This window comes from Erpetoichthys calabaricus, chromosome 7 (assembly GCF_900747795.2).
Source record: "Erpetoichthys calabaricus chromosome 7, fErpCal1.3, whole genome shotgun sequence".
NCBI lineage: Eukaryota > Metazoa > Chordata > Cladistia > Polypteriformes > Polypteridae > Erpetoichthys > Erpetoichthys calabaricus.
The window spans coordinates 74,020,279-74,039,300 of NC_041400.2; the positions used below are offsets into that span (position 1 = coordinate 74,020,279).

Consider the following 19,022-nt stretch of genomic DNA (forward strand, 5'->3'; position numbering starts at 1 on the left):
AGAATTGTCAATTAATATGACCAGCACATCTTTGGGGATATAGGAGGAAAACCTGAGTACTTGGATGAAAGCTGCAATAGACATTGGGAGAACATGCAAACTCCACATCGAACATGGCCAGAAATGGGATTTGAACCCAGAACACTGGATCCTTGTAGTGACAGAGATGCACTTCACTGCTTTTTGCTACCCCAAAAAACAGGAATTATGGTCCATTCCGAAAAGCTTTCACTTTAGATACACAGTTTTTACAGCCTCTCAGTGTCCACTCTATCATGTAGATGATAAAATTACTGCAATAACTTAAAATATATTCCTTAGCATATTTGTGCAATGGTAGAAGGGTGTTAAAAATTCTACACTGGAAGCAATACTGTTACAACATGTAGATATTCAAAAAGGTGCTTGAGTGCTTGAACTAATTATTTAGCTTTCAACAACATTTTTACATGTATACTGTGAGAAGAAGAGACAAGAGACATGGCAAGGTTTGGGGCAGCCACCCGTATAATTCAGTATCATGGCTGCAAAAGTCAATGATTCATTGTTGAGTCAAGTTTACAAGACAGAGTCCAAAACAGAACTGACTTCCAGGGAAAAGGTGTGAGGCTTTATAGGAAGTTTGGGGGAAGTGATGTCGTCCTCGGGAACAACACCGGAAGTGATGTCGTCCTCGGGGCCAGGACCGAAAGTGATGTCGTCCTCAGGGCCGGGGCCGGAAGTGATGTGTCCCGAGTCGAGGCAGTGGCTCCTGGTGGGATTTCCCGGGAAAGGCCTGCAGGGAACTCAGAAAGAGCATCAGTGCACCCCGCCCCCCACACCCCCCCCCGGGCAGACGTATTATCATTCATCTCTAAGCCCTTCAGCTGCCTCCTATGCACACGTGTGTGACAATACAAGATCAATATTAAAATTGAATAACTTTGAACTCCTGCACAACAGAAGGAAGAAGTCAAAGAGTACACATCGAACTAGTAAAGCATGATGAAAATATACAGAAGACACAGAATACTGTATAATTAATTCTTTACTGATTTAGAGGCACCGCAACCGCACTCTGCAACATGGCTTATACAGTATTTTCCATCTGGATTTATTAAATAAAAAAAAAAAAAAAACACAGATCTTTGTTTGCACCATGTGTCTGTGTTACCATACAATGCAAAATTCATTCCTTCCAGTGAATGAGTTTAATTCTACATGTTTACAGGCAATAAAAATATAAGAGACTAAAACAAAAATCTTGCACGTCTGTTGGGGCATGGCATGTAATGAAAGGGTGTATACAGTAACTAGATTAGAGGGACTTTGGAGAGAGTATAATTTCTTTACTGTCTAGCTCTCTATATAAGGAAAAATCCACCATGTAGCCAAATATGATGTTAAAATTGTTGATACACTATGAACAATTTATTTTGCTTATCTGTCAGAAACATTTACTAAATATACTGTGAGGTGTAAAGATTTGTATGAATGCAAATGCAGTAAATTACTCATTCATTTATTATCCAAACATGCATATTCTAACACAGGACTCAATGGTGCTTGTGTTGTACTCCCACAGAATCTTATTTTAATTCAAAACTACATTTATTTCCAAAAGTTTAATAATTTCTTTATTTTTTTTATTTTGAGCTAGGGAAATAGCAAAAATATTCCTTTTATAGTAGGACCCCTCTTAAGGGTCACAGAGACAGGATGCGACTCACTGCCGAGATTGTATATGCAAAAAATGCAGTTATCTCGCACCCCCACCCCACTGGGTCCAAAAGATTATTCACTTCTTGAGAGGAAGGATGATGATTAATCAAGTAGAACATAATGGTTTTCAGGAAGACCACTAGAATACAAACCTGCTGTCATTTTTCAAAATGAACAGGCAGGCTTGTCTTATCTTTCTTTTTCACACGTTTCCTCGGTGTCAATAGAGCTGCCCCTGGCTATACATAATGCAAAATGAAAAGGTCACTACTCTGAAATTGCATTTTTGCAAATGTTAACTGATAATGAACAGCCAAAAAGTAAATAAATACTGGACATGGAGAACCCATCGGTGATAAAAGTCCTGAATAATGGTAAGAGTCTTTCTGACAATGCATAGAAACTTGCCTCTACATGGATCACTAAGACTGAAACTCTGACATATAGCTCATTTAGAGCAGTAAACTTAAACAGACATAATGGCCTTTAAAAATCTACACAATTGCTGCCACATTTAAACCATGCAGGTCACAGTGAAAATAGATGAAGTGCAGCCGAACTAGATAAACAATTTGCTATAAGACATGGAAACTGTTGGACCAAATATGGTGATAATGCACCATAACTAAGTTATAGACAGGCAAACTGAAATATTGTCACAGTTTCATGACAAAGTATCACCTTAAAACTACAAAATTATTATTATTATTATTTTTTTTTTAATTTTGGTGTGGTAGTTAAACTTTATGCCACAAAGCCAACAAAGATGTTCTTTTGCCAGCATTTAACTGCTAAGACATTAATAGTGAGGCAGGCATAAGCATCTGAGAAGCACTGAAAAAAAATTACAATATTCAATGAAAGATATCCACAGAGCCTCATTAGCTCCAGTATCAGAGTGTTTATTGAGCCCATAATTAAATGAAGATGAAAGAGACAGTACTGAAATGCTCCAAGCTATGAGATCATCTCTTCATAGTAATTTACAATTTACAGCAAATCACAGGAAATGTGATATCATACTCACTTGAATTTTTGCTTCATTACATCACTACAGCATTATCTGGAAGTCCTGACTTCTTCACTCTGAGGGACAATGCACCATTTCTAGTTCTGTGCCTCTGTCAACAGCTCTTTGTGAGACAGCAGCTAAGCTAAAGCTGAGGTCATAAAAACCATTTACCATCACATCCTGGGAGGCTGCATGGTATCAGAGGCTGAGTAATCCGAGAAAAGGCAAATGTTTATCCATTCACTTTCTGCAGCCATAATGCAGGGAAATTGGAGGGCAGTATATATCTTGGTACCACCAAGTGCATGCCTGGTACCAATACCAGTCCATTTCAGAGCAAGGAATTTAGAGTGCACCTTTTACAGAAATGTTTGGAAGGTGGAAGAAACCAAAGCACTCAGAAAAATAGACGACATTTTCTTATTTACCCTCTTGTATCTAGAGTATTGATCCTTATTCTACTGCATCACCAAATCACAGTTTTAATTTGTCCCCATTCATTTTCTGTTTATGTTCAGTCACTGTTTATTATCTTGTATATGATTATGTACTGGATATTTTTGCTTTTAATCTTGCTGCTTTCATTATTACATTTGCTTGATTGTTAAATGATGGTGTGCTCTGTGAAGGGCACTATAATAATTGATTCACTACATGGGAAAAACATATAAACTCCCAGCAGAGTGGATCAAAACTGACGGTTCCTGAGTTTTAACAATTAACCACTGTGCCACCATACTGACCTTAAAGATATTAATTTTAACTTTTATTTCTTTAAATTAAAAGGTTTATTTATTTAGCTTTTAAATACAGCCATTACCCATTGTCAAGCATCATACCCTTGAAAGTCAGGATTCTTGTGTGGAATTGTGCTAACACAGGGTAGCTCTAGTCAGCCACCGATGTTTGAGCTGAAAAAAATATTTTCTCAACTATGTTTTAATGATTTATAAATTGATATTGGCAGTCATCTTTCTGGTTTAGTAACAGAGAAAATACTTCAAATGGCTTGTCTCCAAAAAAAGTAGAACAGTATTTTCAAATAGAAACTTTCAAATTACAGACACAAAGCAACTCCAATAGCAGGTTCTTCTAGAGTCTAAACAGTCATTATGGTCAGAGTCAATCAGAAGCCACTCATTAACATTTTAGAGCAAAAAATAGTAATAGGAGCAGAGAAGCTTGTGAGGTTTTGGTGAGAAAAGAACTAAGCGTTTTGAGAGACAGGTCTGCGAGGAGGCCATCTCTTACCAGCAACTGCCTTGTAAAGTAGAAATGTTAATTACTGCATGGGTGACAAACTCTCCTCTTTAATTATTTTAATAAAACACAGTGTGTCCAAGTGTGTATGGGTGAATTCCAAAAAGTACTGCAGAAAAGTAAAGCAAATAACTTCATCAATCTATAGACGGAACAGCAAATCAAGTTTATTTTTTTGCTATGTAGTTAGTAAAGGACTGTGCCTGCATGTATCTGCAAAGGAAAAAAAAGGTTAAAAGTTATTGCCACACTAAAAAGTAAAGAAAATACAAAATAGAATGTTAGAGCTGTATAGCTAAAATGTAAAACGTGAATCTCTTACCTTCTGTCATATTTTAGTGTGGAAATAACCCATTACATTATTTGTCTCCTGCTGTTCAGATGTTTTTATTGTTCTGTGTCTGCAATATACTCAGAATATACCATCCAGCTGGGCAATGTCCACTGGTTTTCATTGTAGACTACATCTTGATTAGTACCTAAATCCTAAATGCTACTCTTGCAAGTATCTGTATGTGCATTTGGTATGGAAATTTAGAATTAACATTTAGATGTGTAACAGATTGGATCATAAAGGTGTTTTCTTCCATAACCGGAGACAGTTGCTATGGATGGGATGGAGTGTCCATGTCTGTCCAATTTGGTGTTTTGCTGCTGTGACCCTCATTAGGATAAGTTAGACTGAAGTGAAGGTGTAATAGTGAATGACCAATTCATGTCTGACCACATGCCTAATAAATTACATTACAAATTTAGCAAAACAGTGCTTGTTCCTGAGCTGTATAGCAGGGCCAATGGACATTTCACTCAATTATTTGAACTTATTCCATTACAGCAGGATCACAACGGACCTAGGTCCATCATGAAAATATTGGGGACAAGGCAGGGCTGGGTACTGACCCATTATAGAGCACACACACATATACACCCCACTGGAACACTTTAAGATCACTAATCAACCTAACCTGCATTCTGTTTGGGCTACTGCTATGCCCAAGAAAGACTATTGAGATTGCAGTATAAGCACCTGTCGCCAATGGGTGATGCAAGGAACATTATAAATAAAAGGAATAGTATAACTTGGCCACTTTGACTATGTCTGTTTGCTGAGTCTGTGTATAGGAGAGTGGTAGCTCCTGCTGCAATAAATAATCCTGCAGTCCCTGTTTCAAAATGAATAAAGCTGGCTTTGCTAAATACCAAGACTCAACCTTGTGTTTTGGGGAGCAAGTAGATTCTATCAATGCAAACAGGGTGAAATTTAACTGGTAGTACAAGAACATTACTTAAGACTATGAGTAGTATTATCTGCAGACCATTAGGATTACCAACGTGACTGCCATACAGTGAAATCTTTTGGAAAAGCTGGAAGCTACAAATAGGCTGTTTTAAATTTACTTGTGGTTTTGCTGTTGAAGCGTTATAATTAAATCGTTTAAAATTAGGACATACAGTAAGCCTTGACCTTTGGAGAACATGATCCATTCCTTACGTGGATACCAATTGTGATATTACAGACAGCCTTCAAACAAATGAAGTAACTTCAGGAACGTATAGGAAAGCTTTGGAATTGTTGTAAAGTGTTGGTTGTTGACCTCTTTACCAAAGAAAGGTGCTGAAGCTATTTAATCTCCATGTGTGGTCACGGGGCTGCTGTATAGGAATTGATTGAGAATGGAGGGTGACGAAGCAAGAAAACACAATCAGACTGAAAAGAGATGATGTAATGAGGAATTACTTTGTTCTAGTAGTTTTTTTAATTTTTGTTTAAGATATAATTTTAAAAAAACTGAAGCTTAAATGGCCTGGGAGCCTAAAGACTGCACATTTGTCTTAAGAGTCTTGCACTATCGAAGAAATTGATCAATCCATATTTTTATTTTTTGGTGCTATTTACTTTGACAAGATTGCAGGAATCCAGAGGCTATATCAAGAACAAAGGATGCGCCCAAAAACAAATTTTATTTTACACAAACATTTACAGTAAACACTTTAGAAGGTTGCTATACAGTGAACAGTCTTCAAGTACAAGTAAAGACTTACAGTAGAACTTTTTACAGCATAAGCTGACATGAACAGGTAAAACAAGCAAATTCCTCATAGAATGCAGCTCTGCCAGGAACCAAACTGCTAGTAATGTGGTATAGTGCCCACTACTGGCACCACGTGACCATGAGCAAGTAATACATAGTAATGTAAATTCTACCTCATCATTTACAACAGGGATCCCTAACTCTGGTCAAGGAGGGCCTCAATGGCTGCAGATTTTCATTTTAACCTTTTTCTCAATTAGTGACCTGTTTTTGCTGCTAGTTAACCTTTTTTGAATTAATTTTAATTGACTTGCTCTTGAATACTCAGACCCCCTTAACTGTTTCTTTTTCCTTAATTAGCAGCCAAACGATAATGAGATGCAAAATGAGCCAAAACATGACCAGCAAACTGTGTCCATGATACAATATCTGAAAATAAAGAAAGATGAAGATCTCAGGAATGTTAATCTGTTCAGATCCCCAAAACATTTTAACAGTGTTCTTAGAAAAGAGAAAAACAATGCTGGAAATGTATGCTATTGCACAATGAGAGCAGCAACAAACCAAGTAATTAAAGAATTGTTTTATTTAACAACAAGAATCGGCACTTAAATAAGCAACTAGTTGGAGTGAAATTGGTTCGAGTTTGAGGCCTTGACTTAGTTGGTCTTCTGTTGGCTTACTCACTTCACATTTCATTTCTTTGTGGATGCCATTTAAGGTAAGAAATGAAGCAATTCAGATAATTGAAGAAGAAATTCAAGGGAACAACCCTTAAAAAAAACAAGTTAATTAGTTAATTAGCAGCAAAAACTAGCCACCAATTGAAATTAAAGTTGAAATCTTAAGACTCAGCCTCGTCTTTTGGGTGCAAGGCAGCGACTCACCTGTCACATATATAATAAAAAATAAATAAAAACCTAGCTAAATAAAGATGGGGATGAGTATAACATAGAGGGATACACATTTTTAGGAACAATAGAAAGAATAGAAAAGGAGGTGGGGGTTGCTGTTTATGTCAAATAGAATTTAAAAGCAAGTCCTCCTCAGCTGGACGATGAGCTCCATCTTAGTGAAGACATATGGCTTCATCTGGAAAACATTAGGGAAAGAGGCCTTATTTTAGGAGTGTGCTATAGATCCCCCAATGCAGAGAGTAATTTCAATGCATATCCTTTTAGTAATATTAAAAGGGCAAGGTTACAGGGAAATATTATAGTTATGGATGACTTTTACTACCCGAATATTAACTGGGAAAACATTGCAAATGTGGAGCACAACAACAGGAGTTTTAAAAGCATTGTAATCAAATCATAGTATGTTACATCACCAACGTGTTGAGAAACCTGTCTAGATTTAGTATTTTGTAATAATTTAAGATAGAACTGAGGGTGTAGAGGCGATTGGGTGACTAGGGACAAGAAACCACAATATAATACATGTCTCTATGTTTGGATGAGTGCTCATGCAAAGACAAAAAATGTTAAGTTTTACTTTGGTAGGGCAAATTTTGAGCAGATGCGGAAAAGTCTAAGAAAGATACTGTAGACTGGAATAAGCTTTTAAGTGCGGAGGCAAGTTTTATGGTATAATGCAGGACAGCTACATACCTAAATTTGGAATTAGTAAGAAATAAAAAAAAAAAAAACTGAACAGTTGTTAGTGAAGAGTTGAAAAAGAAGGTGCAAAGGAAAAAACAACTGTATAAGGCATATAAGACTGATAACTCCAATGTGAATCGTAAGGCATATGAGAACATGAGGGCAGTTAGAGAGGAATATAGCAGATAAGGCAAAAGATGAACCAAAGAGATTCTTCAAGTATTTTAGTAGTAAAAGAACAGTCAAGAAGGAGGTGAAGTCCATCAGGAATAGTAAAGTGGAATTAAAAAATACAGACATTGAAAGAGCAGAAGCTTTAAACTCACATTTTCCTGAGGTCTCCACAGTAAGCTTAATGTGCATCACAGGAAAATTAATGGAAGGAACTATTGAGGACAACATTTAGCAACACATGAGAAGGTTTTAGGAGTTGTAGCGGACTCGACACTATCAACTGCCAGACAGTGTTCAGAAGCCATTAAGTAGGCTAATAGAATGTTAGGTTATACAGCACAATGTTTGGAGTACAAATACATTAGCTCAAGCTTTATAACGCACTGGTAAAGCCTCATATGGAGTATTGTATAAAGTTTTGGTCTCCAGGCTACAAAAAGGACATAGAAGGGCTAGAAAAAGTTGAGATAAGAAAGACTAGGCCAATGCCAATTTTACTGGGGATTAATGATGAGCGAAACAATGCCAAGTTCAGTTCACTTCGCTGTGAGTTCCCCGAAATGTCCCCGAATATCAAATGCTTGTGATATTCACCGAACTTGCCGAACTGCATTAAACTCAATGGGGAGGGTCTAACTGAACTAGATTTGACTGGATTATAATGGTGCAGTCATCTTTAAAGTGTCCCTGAGAGCTAGAGAAACGACTGCCAACTATACTGAACCAATTATTGTAGCCAAAAAGGTGACCTGAGCTGTGCCAGTGCCAACCACTGCACCACCGTACCTATGTGATATCAAAGAAGAAAGTAGGCAGTCAGAGTGGCGCAATCATAGTTTTTGTCAAAAAAAAAGCAGAAATGACGAAATCATACTCAAAAGTTAGAAAAAAAATGTAGGTCTTTTAAAAGCAGAAAATTCAAAGTGACATGTTATGATTGAAGCCGCTGGCTCGTTCTATTTTTTGAAGTTGCTCTGAAGGTTCTCCAAACTGTCTGTGCTGTTACTTTGCACTTTTTCGTCTATCAAAAAAGATAGAAATGTTTTGTAAATAGTAATAAACCTTTCATTATTATCATTATTTCATAGGAAGGGGAGCATCAGGCTCTTTCAAAAATTGTTTTCACTCTCGCTGTGCCACGGGCCTAATTATTATGCATACATAGGGCATACACCTTCGTCTCTTATGTTGATGTGAAACTCAAAGATCGACTTGCACATTTGGAACAGATAACTCGTCCCACAGAGTCTGTAATGCAAGTGATCAGCATTATATACCCGAGAGCGGTCCCATCAATGTTGGCTGTTACAGTTCTGGAGGACATTGCACTGTTCTCGCAAAGCATTGTGGACTGCTGGTATTGAAAAGAAAAAATTCTACTAAAACCAGATGAATTATCAGTAAACAATTCGATGAACAAAGGTGAAATTCACTGATTAACAATACTGGGGAAGAATTAGGGTTAAGATTAAAAGAGCTGAGCCTTTTCAGTTTTTTTTTTTTTTAGCAAAAGAAGATTAAGAGGAGATGCACAAACCAGTGTGTTTCATTGTGCTGGTCCCAAGCCCAGATAAATGGGGAGGGTTATGTCCAGAAGGGCATCTGGGGTAAAATTTTGCCAGATCAACATGCGGACAAAAATACAGATTTCCATACCGGATAGGTCAAGGCCTGGTTTAACAGCGGTCACCACTAGTACTGTTAGCCAACAGGGTGCTGGTGGAAATTGGGCTACTGTTGGGTGAAGAAGGAGAAGAAGAGTGGGAGACATGTCTGGAGGAACGAAGAGAGGAGGAAGGTAAAGAGAGTATACAGTGTATCCAGAAAGTATTCACAGCGCATCACTTTTCCCACATTTTGATATGTTACAGCCTTATTCCAAAATGGATTAAATTCATTTTTTTCCTCAGAATTCTACACACAACACCCCATAATGACAACATGAAAAAAAGTTTACTTGAGGTTTTTGCAAATGTATTAAAAATAAAAAAAAACTGAGAAATCACATGTACATAAGTATTCACAGCCTTTGCTCAATACTTTGTCGATGCACCTTTGGCAGCAATTACAGCCTCAAGTCTTTTTGAATATGATGCCACAAGCTTGGCACACCTATCCTTGGCCAGTTTCGCCCATTCCCCTTTGCAGCACCTCTCAAGCTCTATCAGGTTGGATGGGAAGCGTCAGTGCACAGCCATTTTAAGATCTCTCCAGAGATGTTCAATCGGATTCAAGTCTGGGCTCTGGCTGGGTCACTCAAGGACATTCACAGAGTTGTCCTGAAGCCACTCCTTTGATATCTTGGCTGTGTGCTTAGGGTATTTGTCCTGCTGAAAGATAAACCGTCGCCCCAGTCTGAGGTCAAGAGCGCTCTGGAGCAGGTTTTCATCCAGGATGTCTCTGTACATTGCTGCAGTCATCTTTCCCTTTAGTCTGACTAGTCTCCCAGGCCCTGCCACTGAAAAACATCCCCACAGCATGATGCTGCCACCACCATGCTTCACTGTAGGGATGGTATTGGCCTGGTGATGAGCGGTGCCTGGTTTCCTCCAAACGTGACGCCTGGCACTCACACCAAAGAGTTCAATCTTTGTTTCATCAGACCAGAGAATTTTCTTTCTCATGGTCTGAGAGTCCTTCAGGTGCCTATTGGCAAACTCCAGGCGGGCTGCCATTTGCCTTTTACTAAGGAGTGGCTTCCGTCTGGCCACTCTACCATACAGGCCTGATTGGTGGGATTGCTGCAGAGATGGTTGTCCTTCTGGAAGATTCTCCTCTCTTCACAGAGGACCTCTGGAGCTCTGACAGAGTGACCATCGGGTTCTTGGTCACCTCCCTGACGAAGGCCCTTCTCCCCCGATCGCTCAGTTTAGATGGCCCAGCCAGCTCTAGGAAGAGACCTGGTGGTTTCGAACTTTTTCCACTTACGGATGATGGAGGCCACTGTGCTCATTGGGACCTTCAAAACAGCAGAAATTTTTCTGTAACCTTCCCCAGATTTGTGCCACGAGACAATCCTGTCTCGGAGGTCTACAGACAATTCCTTTGACTTCATGCTTGGTTTGTGCTCTGACATGAACTGTCAACTGTGGGACCTTATATAGACAGGTGTGTGCCTTTCCAAATCATGTCCAACTCAACTGAATTTACCACAGGTGGACTCCAATTAAGCTGCAGAAACATCTCAAGGATGATCAGGGGAAACAGGATGCACCTGAGCTCAATTTGAGCTTCATTGCAAAGGATGTGAATACTTATGTACATGTGCTTTCTCAATTTTTTTTCTTTTTAATAAATTTGCAAAAATCTCAAGTAAACTTTTTTCATGTTGTCATTATGGGGTGTTGTGTGTAGAATTCTGAGGAAAAAAATGAATTTAATCCATTTTGGAATAAGGCTGTAACATAACAAAATCTGGAAAAAGTGATGCGCTGTGAATACTTTCCGGATGCACTGTATCTGAGGGTATGAACTTTGAATGTTGGCAGTATGACTGGTAAGGGAAGAGAGTTAGCCAATATGATGGAAAGAAGGAAGGTTGATAGACTGTGCATGCAAGAGACTAAATGGGAATAAGGCCAGGTGGATCGGAGGTAGATTCAAATTGTTCCATCATGGTGTGGATGGGAGGAGAAATGGGTTAGGGGTTATCCTGAAGAAACAATATGTCAAGAGTGTTTTTGAGGTGAAAAGAGTGTCAGACAGAGAAATGATTATGAAGATGGAAATTGCAGGTGTGATGATGAATGAAGTTGGTGCATATGCCACACAGGTTGTGTGCGATGGATGAGAAAGAAGATTTCTGGAGTGAGTTGGATGAAGTGATGGACAGTGTACCCAAGGGTCAGAAAGTGGTGATTGGAGTGAATTTCAATGGACATGCTGGGGAAAGGAACAGAAGAGACAAGGAGTTAATGGGTAGGTATGGTGTCAAGGAGAGGGACGAAGAAGGTCAGATGATAGTGGATTTTGCGAAAGGATGGGTATGGCTGTGGTGAATACATATTTTAAGAAGAGGTAGATTATATCCTATGCAGAAGAGTCAGTCTGAAGGAGATTAAAGACTGCAAAGTGTTGGCAAGGGAAAGTGTAGTTAGGCAGAATAGGATGGTGGTCTAATTGCTTAAAGAATGATTATTGATGTATATTGGAATGATTTGAAATAAAAAGAGAAGCTTAGGAAGGAAATTCATCTTAACAACATTAATTCTTCCAGCTAGAGTGAGATGGATGGTTGACCATCTATGCAAGTCTTGCTTAATTTTTTCCATACAGATGGCGAAATTTTGTTGATAAAGAGCTTTATGTTTACTTGTGATATTTACCCTAGGTATTTAAACTGATCTGCAATAATAAAAGGGAAGGTGTCCAATCTAATATTGTATGCTTGAGAATTCAATAAATCATTCTTTAAGTAGTTAGATTCAACCATAACCTCATTTATTTAGAACCTAAAACATCCACGTATCCAAAAAGCAACTCTACAAGGACCTAAGACAGAAGGTGGCATGGCTCTACCTAACTTTCAGTTTTATTACTGGACAGCAAACATACAATCTATAAAAACTGGACACAAATAGATGAACATACACAGGTTTGGTCCGCAATAGAAATAAAATCCTGCAGTACTTCTCTATATTCCCTGCTTTGTGCCCCAATAAATGCAAGTTATCGCCAATATACTGATAACCCAATTGTGCTTCACTCACTCAGAATATGGAACCAATGTAGAAAGCATTTTAAGATGGAGAACCTTTTATCTGTGGCACCTCTGCATGAGAACCACCTTTTTCAACCCTTGCAAACATATGCAGTTTTTAATATCTGGAAAGCATTTGGGATTAAATTGCTTAGAGATCTTTATATAGACAACATCTTTGCATCCTATGAACAATTACATTCCAAATTTAATTTTCCAGCAACACATTTCTTTCATTATCTTCAAATTAGAAACTTTGTCAAACAGAACCTGCCCGATTTTCCCCATCTCCCACCTTCCTCTATTGTGTAAAAAATATTGCTCAGTCTCGAGGACTCAGACACCCTTTCTGCAATATATAAAAATATTTTACAGTCCCTCCCTTTAAAAGATCCAAGAGGACAATGGGAAAATGATCTCTCATTCAACATATCAGAAAAGGAGTGGAAGGTAGCAATGCAGAGAATTCATTCAAGCTCCATATGTGCAAAGCATACAATTATTCAACTCAAAATTATATATCGAGCACATCTGTCTCGCTTGAAATTGTCCAAATGTTTCCAGGGGCAAGATCCAACCTGTGAATGCTGCAATCAAGCTCCAGCCTCACTGGGTCACATGTTTTGGGGCCTGCACCAAATTAACATCATTCTGGACAAAAAATTTTTAAGTGCCTTTCAGACAGCCTTGGTGTCACAATCCCTCCTAATCCACTAACAGCTGTGTTTGGTGTTCTTCCAGATGGGCTTAAAGTGGAGAAGGACAAACAAACTGTGATAACCTTCACTACACTATTGGCACACAGACTTATTTTGCTAAACTGGAAGAATCCTAACTCTCCTCTTTTAAGTCAGTGGGTAACTGATGTTTTATATTATTTGAAACTGGAAAAAAATCAAATTCTCACTTAGAGGATCCGAGCAGAACTTTTTCAAAACCTGGCAGGATCTAATCAATAATACTTTAGAATAAGCTCTTAAAGCACTGAGGAAGTAGATTCCCTCCCCATTTCTTTTTCTTCTCCATTTATCTTTATCCACCTAATAAACTCATCAATGTATTTATTTTTACTTTTTTTTAAGTTTTAGTCCGTTGGCCATGCTCTCTTTCTCAGGGATGGGGGTTGACTTGTTTTCAATCCTATTTTTTTGTAAAAATTGATATATTTGTATGGAATGATTACAATAAAATTAAAAAAAAAAAAGAATTGGATGGGGGTCTGTAGGATGATGTTGGAGATCAAAAAGAGGAGGGAGAGTGAGGGCAGAGCCAAGGATCAAATGGTTGAAGTTGAAAAAGGAAGAATGCAATGTTGAATTTAGGGAGGCACTGGGTGGTAGTGAAGTTACCAGACAGCTGGGTAACTACAGCAAGAAGGGTGCTTGGCATGACATCTATACAGAAGAAAAAGGAAAAGGAAACCTGGTGGTGGAATGGGGAAGTACAGGAGTGTATACAGAGGAAGAGGATGGCAAAGAAGAAGTGGGATAGTCAGAGATGCAGAAAGTAGACAAGAGTACAAGGAGATAAGGCGCAAGGTGAAGAGAGAGGTGGCGAAGGCTAAAGACAAGGCGTTTGATGAGTTGTATGAGAGGCTGGACACTAAGGTGAGAAAAAAGGACCTGTACTGAATGGCTAGACTGAGGGACCCAGCTGGGAAAGATGTGTAGCAGGTTAGGGTGATAAAGGATAAAGATGGAAACATACTCACAAGTGAGGAGGGTGTGTTGAAAAGTTGGAAAGAATACTTTGAGAGGCTATTGAATGAAGAAAATGAGACAGAGAGAGAGAGAAGGTTGGATGATGTGGAGATAGTGAATCAGGAAGTGCAACGGATTAGCAAGGAGGAAGTAAGGACAGCAATGAAGAGGATGAGGAATGGAAAGGCCATTGGTCCAGATGACATACCTTGTGGAAGAATGGAGGGGTTTAGGAGAGATGGCGATGGAGTGTTTAGCCCAGATTGTTTAATTGAATCTTGGAAATTGAGAGGATGTCTGAGGAGTGGGGACGTGCACTGGTGCCAATTTTTAAGAATAAGGGGGTTGTACAGAGCTGTATTAACTACAGGGGGATACAATTGATGAGCCACAGCATGGAGTTATGGGAAAGAGGAGGGAGGTGATGAGCAGCTGTATGGTTTCATGCCAAGAAAGAGCACCACATATGCAATGTTGCTCTGAGGGTGTTGATGGAGAAGTATAGAGAAGGCCAGAAGGAGTGGCATTGTGTTTTTGTGGACCTGAAGAAAGCATATGACAGGATGCCTCGAGAGGAGTTGTGGTATTATATGAGGACGTTGGGAGTGACAGAGAAGTATGTAAAAGTTGTACATGATATGTAGCAAGGGAAGTCTGTGACAGTGGAGAGGTCTGCAGTAGGAGTGATGGATGCATTCAACGTGGAGGTGGGATTACATCAGGTATTGGCTCGGAGTCCTTTCTTATTTGCAGTGGTGATGGACAGGATGACAAATGAGATTAGACAGGAGTCCCCTTGAACTATGATGTTGGCTGATGACATTGTGATCTGTAGCGAGAGTAGGGAGCAGGTTGAGGAGACATTGGAGAGATGGAGATATGTTCTAGAGAGGAGAGGGATGAAGGTCATTAGGAACAACACAGAATACATGTGTGAATGAGAGAAAGGTCAGTGGAATGGTGAGGATGCAGGGAGTAGAGTTGGCGAAGGTGGGTGAGTTTAAATACTTGGAATCAACAGTACAGAGTAACAAGGATTTTGGAAGAGAGGTGAAAAAGTGAGTGCTGGCAGGGTGAAATGGGTGGAGAAGAGTGTCTGGAGTTATTTGTGACAGACAGGTATGAGCAAGAGTGAAAGGGAAGGTCTACAGGATGGTAGTGAGACCAGCTATGTTATATGGGTTGGAGACGGTGGCACTGACCAGAAAGCAGGAGACAGAGCTGGAGGTGGCAGAGTTAAAGATGCTAAGTTTTGCATTGGATGTGACGAGGATGGACAGGAATACAAAGGATCACATTAGAGGGTCAGCTCAAGTTGTATGGTTGGGAGACAAAGTCAGAGAGACAAGATTGTGTTGGTTTGGACATGTTCAGAGGAGAGATTCTTGGTATATTGGGAAAGGATGCTAAGGCTAAAGCTGCCAGGGAAGAGGAAAGAGAAAGACCTAAAAGAAGGTTTTTGGATGTGGTGAGAGAGGACATGCAGATGATGATTGCAACAGAGCAAGATGCAGAGGGACAGGAAGATATGGAACAAGCTGATACATTGTGGCAACCCCTAACGGGAGCAGCCGAAAGAAGAAGAAGATGATGATTGAAGTGTTTAAAAAATATGAATTAGTACAGTGGACAGACTGTCATTTAAAATGAGTTCATCAAGAACATGGTGACACAATTGGAAACTTGGGGCAAATTTCACACAAACATTAGCTAGTTTTTCTTTACACTGAGAATCATAGACACCTGGAATAAGTGAACAAGTATTGTGGTAGATGATAAGAATATGGGACTTTTAAAAACAAGACTTGATGCTTCTGTAGAAGAATTAAGTGGATAGGACTGGGGAGCTTTGTTGGGCTTGAATGGCCCATTCTCATCTAGATGTTCTAATGTTCTAAATTAATTTCACCTGGCCTGTACATTGACTGGAAAAACGTTGAAAATTGGAAATAGTAAGTGTAAAATGAACTAGGATTTAAGCAATGGCATAAGGTGGGATTGGCTACTTTGTTACTGTGTTACTCTCAATAAATTACTCAGCGTTAAATTGAATGTTATAGTCTGTAGGACACACAATTAATTCCATATTTTCAGTTTTTTTCAAGTTTTATTTATCAGGGTTAAAAAAGATCCTTACTACAGGGACAACCTCATGTGTGACTGCTCATCATACCTTATAAAAAGAAAAATAAGGTTTGTATGTGATTCTCTTTTCTATAGTCATCATAAAGTTGTTTAGGTTTTATTTCACCCCCTTTAGTTTGTACCATTCATTTTAATTCCATGCTTTTATGGTCTCCTTAATGTGGATAACAGAAATCTAGAAATATAGACACAAGAAGTCTGTCCACTAATCACTGACAGGCTCTGCAATGAACTCCCAGCACAGTAAGACTCTGTTACCCTAGCAGTTCACCCATTATTGTATGTATTCCTGTTGTTTCTTAGCAGTATTACCTATAATGTCCATCCATTTATCTATCTATCGAAGCTGCATAACCCAGCTCTGGGTAACAGAATAAAAGTGTGCAGCCACCTACACATTTCTTTGTGTCACAAGCTTCATAGTTCTTTCTTGCTAGGGCATTTTGTTTCTGAAGTTGGTGCAGACATGGGGCAATGCAAGGATAATGGCCATACTTCTAAAAGACAAAGGGCGCCAAATAACTATTCCAAATGATAGTGTGAGTCAAATAACCCATCCGGGTTCAAGCAGCACACTAAGAGTGCAGTGTACGAACACAGCCTTTGCTGAATTCCTCTTTCCTTACAATGCTGTTTATTTCATATTTATTCTGTAGTGCCTATTAAACTTCACTTTTTCCAAAGAGTACAGAATAAGCCAATTCATTTCGAAAGGCGTCTGTTAAAATTTCTTTCTGACATAAAAGAGTCTTTCACCATAAACTGCTTCAGGGCAATTTCTACCACTAAATGAGTACAATATCACCATTCTGCTGCTCTTGGGCTCCCCTCCCTAGGGAACACAGACAGCTTTCTACACAATTCCCAGTCTGTACGTGAGGAGATGATAAGCCATCTTTGTGTCCCACTCATCATAGATGAAAGCAAAAATGAAGCAAGGAAGATGATTAAAAAAATTAGAACTACTCCGATTCACTTTCTTGTCAATAATATACCTATATTTCCCTGAGTGACTGCTTCTTTGTCATGTGCACAACTAACATTAAAGGCTCTTACTGTCTCACAGCATTACCATAATGTACCATTGCCAATATACTTTAATGGTAAATTACCATAAAAAATCTGGGTTTATATGGGAAAAGAAAATAAACTACACAAAGTCTGCAGAAACTGAACCGTTGAACTCTTATGCTGAGAGGCAACAACGTCATCCTACTCAATATTTCCAAACTTTCAATTACCTGAGTCAACTTTTTGCATTGCAAGTTCATGGACAAAAGACATTTATCCCATGATTCGACCCAGGTTTGGCACATCATTGCATGGCAAGTCATATTAACACACCGAAAGTTAGCCTATCCTTAGGATCTGGGAGGTAAACAGACTACCTAAGAAAAGGGCACTGAGAGAAGGTGGCAAGAAACTGAACTGTAATTCCTGATACTCTAAGGCAAGAGCACCACATAGTGTCACACTCTGCAACTCTGTTCAATGTTATTTTCATTTTATTGTTTATGCTATTTATTTATAGTATTGTTAGTAAAGTTCTCAGTATTTTTGGTTACATTAGTCATTTGTCAGTTATTGTCAAAAATAACTTTTATAGAATGATTCACATTGTGGAACCACAATTATCAAATATGAGATAACTGAGAGAACAAAAGTGTGCTAATAGAGAGTTCAACAAAAAGGTTACTATAGCAGTAGTGCTGATCAAAGTATTACAGATACAATATAGACAATAATTGTGTAAAGGAAGGAAAATAGCAGGTTAGAGGTGTTTAATTTGGATCAAGAGAAACATGGAGGCACTCAAGAGGTAAGACCATATGAAGAATAAGTACAAAAAGATGGTAGAAAACCATTCTTGAAAAAATTGAGAATTCAGGGACAAAAAATTATATAAGCAGGATGTTTTATTCCAGAATTATTCAAGGGCAAGGTAAAAATATGAAGTCAAAAGGTTATTTGAGAGCCATGATTCCAGACAACATATAAAGAAGGGACTCATGAAGCAAGCATTCACACCAAAACAGAACAAATTAACAAAGCATAGGCTTTATGGGCCTCTAGACATAGCTCCCAAAATGGTGGATGATGTATTTATTTGGATAAAACTAAATGGAATTTACCATGTTCCCTTACATCTGAAAGTTCCAAGTTTTTTGGTAATAATTTTTGCCATCTTTCGCTAAGCGAAGAGCTGTCTAGCAAAACAGTACACATTTTAAACAGGGAGTTGTATTCAACTAGAAAAATAAGAATATTAATATCATCTGAACCTCATAAGAAAAATGAAATTAAATAAATCATAAAACATATGGTGACCAGATGGTGGCACAAAACCATAAATATCAATGACTAAAGTCTAAGAACATTTTCTTAGTAGCTGATTATTTTGAAGACAAAACTATTTATTTAAAGAATTAAACAAAACAGCAAAAACGTTAACATCCAGCTAGCTGTTTGCCAGCTGCCCTGCTGTAATAAGAAGCTGCCACTCTGAAAAAAGGGTTGCTTCCTTAACAATCACAGTTCAACTTCTGGCTGAATGGGTGTTGAAGGAAAATTAAGGGAAAAAAGTAGCATTTCAAATTAAACTCTCTCAACTGATTTGTTCACAAACACTGCCTCTGAATTGTTCAGTTCAGGGACTGAACTCTAAGAGATTGAGTTTATCAGGTGATTGAAGAGTTG

General features: G+C 38.6%; 1 protein-coding gene across 5 annotated transcripts in view; it reads right to left on the reverse strand.

Annotated features, from left to right (window-relative positions):
• The window catches only part of rtkna (rhotekin a), a 277,698-nt gene that overhangs the window by 173,551 nt on the left and 85,125 nt on the right, over positions 1 to 19,022 (reverse strand). The window contains exon 1 of one of the 5 annotated variants that reach the window (XM_051930089.1): positions 2,729 to 2,752. The exons of the other annotated variants lie outside the window; for them this stretch is intronic. The gene's annotated coding sequence lies outside the window, so the exon portion shown is untranslated. Of the gene's footprint in view, positions 1 to 2,728; positions 2,753 to 19,022 lie in introns of those variants that run through there. 5 annotated transcript variants of the gene reach the window in all.